Source organism: Portunus trituberculatus, chromosome 17, assembly GCF_017591435.1.
Source record: "Portunus trituberculatus isolate SZX2019 chromosome 17, ASM1759143v1, whole genome shotgun sequence".
Classification (NCBI taxonomy): domain Eukaryota; kingdom Metazoa; phylum Arthropoda; class Malacostraca; order Decapoda; family Portunidae; genus Portunus; species Portunus trituberculatus.
In genome coordinates, this window is record NC_059271.1 from 24,747,953 (window position 1) to 24,755,052 (window position 7,100).

Sequence of the window (7,100 nt, forward strand, 5' to 3'; positions counted from 1 at the left end):
CTATTCCTTAAACCCATAAACCTTCCTCCTTTCATAGTTTCCTTTATCTCTTTCTCTTTCCCTTTTCTCCAAACCATCTCGTATCTTCCCTTCCTCTTTTTAGCTCTTTTTCGTAGTTTTTTTTCTCAAATTAAGTAATTTCCACTACCTTTTCTCCATCTTTATTCTCCTTTCTCCCTTTCTCCTTTCTTTCCCAATTTCATCAGTATTTTCTCTTGCTCCTTAAATAAAAAAAAATAAAAAAACCCACAAACTCGATAATTGCCACCGGTTTGCCTCTTGTTTCCCTGCCCTAAACTTCTCATTCTCCCTTTCCTCCTTAACTATCCCCCACAAACACCATACTTCCCATCACCTTTCAATTTCTCCCGTATTCTTCATTCTCCTGTTCCTTCCTTCCCCAAAAATCATCAACATCACCGATTTCATGCCTTTACCTTCACCGATAAACATAGATAACCCCCAACTACCCTTTCTCCCATCGCCCTCTCCCTCCCATCCACCCATCCCACCACCACAGCAAGGGAGGCACCGCACTCAGCCACTTACACCTTATCACCACGAGGTCCAGGAATAGCGGCTTGTCCCGGGACGCGTTCAGGTCCTGATGAAGAGTTTGTGCCAGGCAGGGAGAGCGGGGTTGAGTACGGGGGACGGTACATGAGGAGAGCAAGTAAGTACACTTTTACCCGTCGCTTCTCAGAACTGATATGATAAGTTAGGCGAGAGGCATTTCCTGCTCCCCCTTCCTCCTAAGCCACTAGTGGGAGTGTGTATGAGTGGGTAGAGCAGGTTAATGAAAGGGTTATGTGCGTGTGTATATAGGTATGTATTAGTTTATCAACACCTTCAATACTGAGACGCATTTTTACCACAAGCTTTGGATGTGATTAGACGATTTTATTTTCATTAGGAAGGGTCTATGGAGGTCAAGAGATTAATAGCCAGAGTCCATACTATTTTGATCTCCATATAAGTTTCTGAAGCGGTATAAAACCTCAAAATTGTAACCAGAATGAATATGAAATGCGTCTTGGTACTGAAGGGGTTAAAGCCACATATTTATAAGATAAGATGTTAGAGGAGAAGTGTTTTCCTGTCCTTTCGTCACTGGTTGGGGTGTGCATGCGTGGGTGTAGTAGGTTAATGAAGCATTTAGTCGGTGCTGGTGTGTGTGTATACAGGTGTGTATAAGACAAATTCTGAGAGGAGAAAAGAAATATCAGTTTGGAGGGAGTGTGTATGAGAGAGAGAGAGAGAGAGAGAGAGAGAGAGAGAGAGAGAGAGAGAGAGAGAGAGAGAGAGAGAGAGAGAGAGAGAGAGAGAGAGAGAGAGAGAATTTCATAACACTTTTTAGTTTTGGATAATTCTTCTTACCTTTAGTTTTTGAGGACTGACACCTCATTGAATATTACTTCGCTGCATCATTGTAGCCCACTTACATAAATTAATAAATAAACAAAATAATTAACAAAGCCATGTCTTTAGAGAGGAAAGAAGAAAGAAGTAGAAGGATGAAAGAAAAATAAAAAGTAAGGGAGCGAAGGAGTAAGGAGACGGATAGCAACGGAACCATGCGTGCTTTGGGGGTCCGAGGGGTCTCCAAGCGCACGGGTTCGAATCCTGTCCACGGTCCGAGTGTAGGTTGGGCTTCCTCACTCGGGGCAATGGTTTCCTAGCGGGTGGGCTTTGAGATAGGAGGTACCCCAAAAAAGTATCTCCTTTAGTTCATAAATTCCCGTGAAAAGCCCACATGGTGTAAATAAAAATAAAAAATGTTAAGGAATAGAAGAGGAAGTGAGAAAAAAAAAAAATATGCAAGAGGGAGAGACGAAGAGAAAGGGGAAAGAGATGAAGGGAAGCACGCAGTATATAGTGTTGATGTTTTGATGTTGAATGAATGCGAGATGTGTGCTTATGTGTTTGTGTTGTGGTTGCGTTGCGTGGGGGTGAAGATAGGAAGGAAGCTCATGTGATGTGTTGTCCTTTCTATCACGTAATCTTCAGTTCTCTCTTATTCGCCCTTGGTTTAGCATTCTCCTGGTTATTTTCTCCTGATAATTATCTGTTTAATTTTTCGCATTTAGTCTTGCTTCCTTTATCCATTGTCTTCTTAACCTTGATGGTTTTTTTTTCCTCGTATTCTTCTGCTTTTCTGTAACCTCTGCATGAAATTGAAAGTAATGGGGAATAGTTAGCATTGCACAAAGTCGTCTATAGTAATGATTGTATAGTGAATGATTTGTACAATAGAGTTTGTTTATCGTATGGAGAGAGAGAGAGAGAGAGAGAGAGAGAGAGAGAGAGAGAGAGAGAGAGAGAGAGAGAGAGAGAGAGAGCACTAAATCACTAAATCATCATTGGTATTACTATCTTTAATCTAATATGTAAGATACCATTTTCTTCAATGTACGGATTCGTTTGCTTATATTTTGGAAAAGTCAGAAAAAAAATGGAAGGAAAGGAAGCATGTATGTAACCTTGTGGTGCGCAGTATGAAGGGCAAAGGGGGTGAGGAGGGAGGAGGGATAGAGAAAAGAGGATGGGGGAGGGAGCGAGGGAGGGGATTCATTCAGTATCAGGCCAAAGGGGTATCACAGAATGGAGGAAAGAGATACACACACACACACACACACACACACACACACACACACACACACACACACACGCACAGATATATAACCTTTTCTCGTCCCCACCTTCCCTCCCTTCCTCAATCCCTCACCTTATCTCCCCCTCCCCTCCCCAAGAGCCTCCCATCTACCGCCCACCCACCCACTCACTCACCAGCAATAAAGAGAAGAAAGTAAGAAACAAAGGAGGAATGACAGACTTAGCAGAGTTCTTATCACCGCCAGCACTGCAGCTTTGGCGAAAAATAAGATAAAAGAAAGGAGACAAAAATTATCAGATATTGTATCAGTAAATGGAGAGCTTAGAGGCGAAAGTAGGTTGTGGTTAGTTACGAGAGAGAGAGAGAGAGAGAGAGAGAGAGAGAGAGAGAGAGAGAGAGAGAGAGAGAGAGAGAGAGAGAGAGAGAGAGAGAATGAGGTGGTGTAACGCCTTCAGTGCTATGACGCGTTTTCATATTCATTCTACTCACTATTTGGCGATTTTGTGGATCAAAACTGTGAAGATTCTGGTCATTAATCTTCTGACCTCCATCAACCCCTCCTACTGTAAGGAAAGTCGTCTAACCGCACCCAAACTCAAGGTAAAAATGCGTCCCAGTACTGAAGGGGATAAGTGACGTCCACCAATCAGTCAGCCAGTTTGTCAGTCAGTCCGTCAGCTAAGTTGACAGTAATTAGTTGGTTCTTTTATATTTCCTTTCTCCTGTAGTTTGTTTATTCATTTGTATTCATTTCTTTGTTTTCGTGCATTGGTTCCTTTGCATTTGTTCTCGGTGTGGTCTCTTTTTACTCGCTTTTATTTTGATTAGATTTTCCCCTTGGCATATTCTTGTTTGAATTTTTATCACCATCATCATCATCATCGTCACCATCATCATCATCATCATCATCATCATCATCATCATCATCATTATAATCATCATCTTTGTATTTTTTTTTTTTTTTTTTTCTTCTTCTTCTTCTTCTTCTTCTTCTTCTTCTTCTTCTTCTTCTTCTTCTTCTTCTTCTTCTTCTTCTTCTTCTTCTTCTTCTTCTTCTTCTTCTTCTTCTTCTTCTTCTTCTTCTTCTTCTTCTTCTTCTTCTTCTTCTTCTTCTTCTTCTTCTTCTTCTTCTTCTTCTTCTTCTTCTTCTTCTTCTTCTTCTTCTTCTTCTTCTTCTTCTTCTTCTTCTTCTTCTTCTTCTTCTTCTTCTTCTTCTTCTTCTTCTTCTTCTTCTTCTTCTTCTTCTTCTTCTTCTTCTTCTTCTTCTTCTTCTTCTTCTCTTCTTCTTCTTCTTCTTCTTCTTCTTCTTCTTCTCTTCTTCTTCTTCTTCTTCTTCTTCTTCTTCTTCTTCTTCTTCTTCTTCTTCTTCTTCTTCTTCTTCTTCTTCTTCTTCTTCTTCTTCTTCTTCTTCTTCTTCTTCTTCTTCTTCTTCTTCTTCTTCTTCTTCTTCTTCTTCTTCTTCTTCTTCTTCTTCTTCTTCTTCTTCTTCTTCTTCTTCTTCTTCTTCTTCTTCTTCTTCTTCTTCTTCTTCTTCTTCTTCTTCTTCTTCTTCTTCTTCTTCTTCTTCTTCTTCTTCTTCTTCTTCTTCTTCTTCTTCTTCTTCTTCTTCTTCTTCTTCTTTTTTCTTTTTCTTCTTCTTCTTCTTCTTCTTCTTCTTCTTCTTCTTCTTCTTCTTCTTCTTCTTCTTCTTCTTCTTCTTCTTCTTCTTCTTCTTCTTCTTCTTCTTCTTCTTCTTCTTCTTGTTTTTGTATGTCTTGAGGCGGAAATGATTAATGAAAAGTAAAAACTATTAGACTTAGTGATAAAATTTACACCAACGTCACAATAATTCTCTCTCCCTCTCTCTCTCTCTCTCTCTCTCTCTCTCTCTCTCTCTCTCTCTCTCTCTCTCTCTCTCTCTCTCTCTCTCTCTCTCTCTCTCATTACGTAAAGTATTAATATGATTTATCGCGGTTTCTAAATGTTCGCCTCTAATCCATCTGCCTCGTGACATTCACCTCTGATCCGTAAGGTTTAGTGCCCCGGGACACTAAACATGCCTTACACTACCCCTTACGTCACTCCAGTCCGCGTGACCCGTGTGTTGGAGCCAAGGTGAGTGATCCCTTAGTCGTGTATGGACGTCAGTTTGGGGGATAAGGATATAGAGGTGTAGCTAAGGTGGTTTGGATGTGACAAGAGAGGAGTTTTACATAGTTACATGAGTTACTACTACTACTACTACTATTACTACTACTACTATTACTATTCCCCACTCCATCCAGCAAGTCGCAAGTCGAAAATACATACCGTAAGGGGTTAGAGAAAAAAATCCGAGAGAAATTTTAAAGGAAAGAATGAAAGGTAAAATGAGGAGTTCCCATTTCTTGGAGGCAAGGAAGTTAATCTCTAAGAAAAAATGGTGTTAGCCGCGGACAGTACAGTGAGTGGGAGGGTCATGGAGTGAATGGCGGGATTAGTTTCAGATACGTGTCGAAACTATTCTTACAGAACAGGCGCTGAGTGATAAAGGTAGAACGGGAGAGAGAGAGAGAGAGAGAGAGAGAGAGAGAGAGAGAGAGAGAGAGAGAGAGAGAGAGAGAGAGAGAGAGAGAGAGAGAGAAATTTACTAGCTAGACTCCTTTTTTCACTCCTCCCTCGCTCCCTTCTTCCTCCTTTCCTAGCACCAATCAGCAAAGCAGTCCCAGGGTATCGCAGTATCGCAGCGCGCATATCATCAGGTGAGGCGATAACAGAACTCCGAAAGCTGCGTTGAATGTCACTGTAAATAAGAAGAAAAGGATTAACTCTCTTCCCCTCTCCTGTCTGTCCTTCCTCACCACCACCACCACCACCACCACCACCACCACCCGGTCCCCCCTAATCGCCGAGGTTGAGCCCTTCACCTCTCAGAACTCGCCGGCAGATTGGGGCCGTCACTCACTGATTAGACAAGGTACACAGCCACCTTCACCACTGCCACTGCCCATATTATGTATATTGTTGCTGGTGTTATTAATTTCTTCACTATTATAGCTACTACTGTTACTTTAGTGTTAATCTTATCGTTACTGCTGTGCCTACTACTGCTACTACTACTACTACTACTACTACTACTACTGCTACTACTTCCATGACCAACATCAAATCTAGCACCAGAATCACTACCATCGTTATCAACACTTTTACCATTATCACCACTACTGTTGCTAATCCTACCACCATCATCCCCACAACCGTCACCATTACTAGGAAGATATTAGTTAAAGAGGTAGCAATGTGAACACTAGGACGCTCTATAACCAGTACCTATAGAAATCTACTATAATTTCTACCACCACTATCACCACCATCACCACTATCACAACCATCAGTTCTACTTTCTCATTGCTGTCACCACGAAGCATTGCCGTCACCGCCACGAAAGCCTTTAATTAACTTTACTTTTCCACCTTCCCACGACACACACACAAAAAAAAAAAGAATTAAGAAAAGAGAATTCACCCTAATCCTTGCCTCGATTTGGGTTTCTCCTTAAGCTTACTGAAACAGTTTGGCAGTACAAGTCTTGAACATAATTTCGAAAGATAACACTGACTATAAAACGATCCATCAAGTACTTAAAATATTTCAATGACTTTTCTTTGGTGTTTGCTTAGTGATAATAGCAAAAACTAAAACGTGTTCTTATGATATGTCTTATGTCCCTATGATACGTGGAAATAGGCAGGCATATACATTTCATACAAGGAATACACGTGTTGGTTTGGTGTCTTCGTGCAGCTTCCCTTATTTATGTTCGTGTGCCCTTGAAATCGTCTATAGGGTTGATCAAGTGAAGAAAGTGACTTGTAATAATCCCAAGAGATGAATCCTTAAGAGCAGTTTTAAGTAGATGATACAGTGTGATAGTGCTTAACTTAAGAACACGGGTACTTTTGTAATTTCATGTTATTTTATTCTCTTGAGTGTGTAATACCTGAATTTGGAAAAAAAATCATAGAGGGATAAAAAAATAAATAGACTGGAGGAAATTCACTCAAGGCAGGCTCTCAACTGCACAAGGTTCCTTTATTTCTTAATCTGATGCTATTCTTCCCCTTTATATGTGTAAAGTTGGAGTAAAATATTTCATAAGAACCTAAGAAAATGACTAGACAGCAGAGGCCCCGTTGACGTGCACAAGACAGACTCACGAGTTACACAAGGCAGCTCCCGTTGTCTTTAAGCTTTGGGAACCAGCAATGATAACCATACAGACTCTTCACACGCCTCTAACCATTTCACTGTTGTTTAGTGCATCTTTTTTTTATTCATTTACTATTATGATAATTTTTTTTGTTTAATAACTACCTCAGTCATTACACTGACCAGAAACGGTATAATATATTTTTAATAGGTTTCCATTTAATTTTATGCTTATAAAAATTTCATTGGTTGTTCTTAGTGTTGTGGATTGTTGCATATCGCAGTGAAAGTAAGAAAATACTTCAAAATAAGGAAATGA